The sequence below is a fragment of the Petaurus breviceps genome, unplaced genomic scaffold (genome assembly GCF_028583685.1).
Source record: "Petaurus breviceps papuanus isolate PSGF00001 unplaced genomic scaffold, PetGlider_PUasm1.0 90825, whole genome shotgun sequence".
Taxonomy (NCBI): Eukaryota; Metazoa; Chordata; class Mammalia; order Diprotodontia; family Petauridae; genus Petaurus; species Petaurus breviceps.
Genome location: NW_027187353.1, coordinates 18,613,705 through 18,613,995, shown reverse-complemented (window position 1 = coordinate 18,613,995; position 291 = coordinate 18,613,705). Strand labels below are relative to the sequence as shown.

Below are 291 nucleotides of genomic sequence, written 5' to 3'. Positions count from 1 at the left end.
CGGTGGGCAGTGAGCCCCCCGTGGGCAGTGAGCCCCCGTCCCTGGGGCGTCCAGTGGGCAGTGAGCCCCCGTCCCTGGGGCGCCCGGGGTTCTCCTCTCCCAGGTGGCGGTGACGCCTCCCTCCCATTTCTCCTAGGACTTTCCCTGGCGGCTGCTCTGCTCTCATCGCACTCCCCAGTAGGTTGGTGAGGTCCTGGAGAGCAGGGCTTGTGTTGTAGCCCTCTTGTATCCCCCACTGCTGAGTAAAGGCCCTTGCATGCAGTAGGCACTAAATGAATGCTGAGTACATTT

The 291-nt window shown here is 63.2% G+C and overlaps 1 protein-coding gene across 1 annotated transcript in view; it reads right to left on the bottom strand.

The window, feature by feature from the left end:
• Positions 1–291, bottom strand: part of PSTPIP1 (proline-serine-threonine phosphatase interacting protein 1) — a 91,623-nt gene that overhangs the window by 23,372 nt on the left and 67,960 nt on the right. The gene's annotated exons all lie outside the window — the stretch shown is intronic.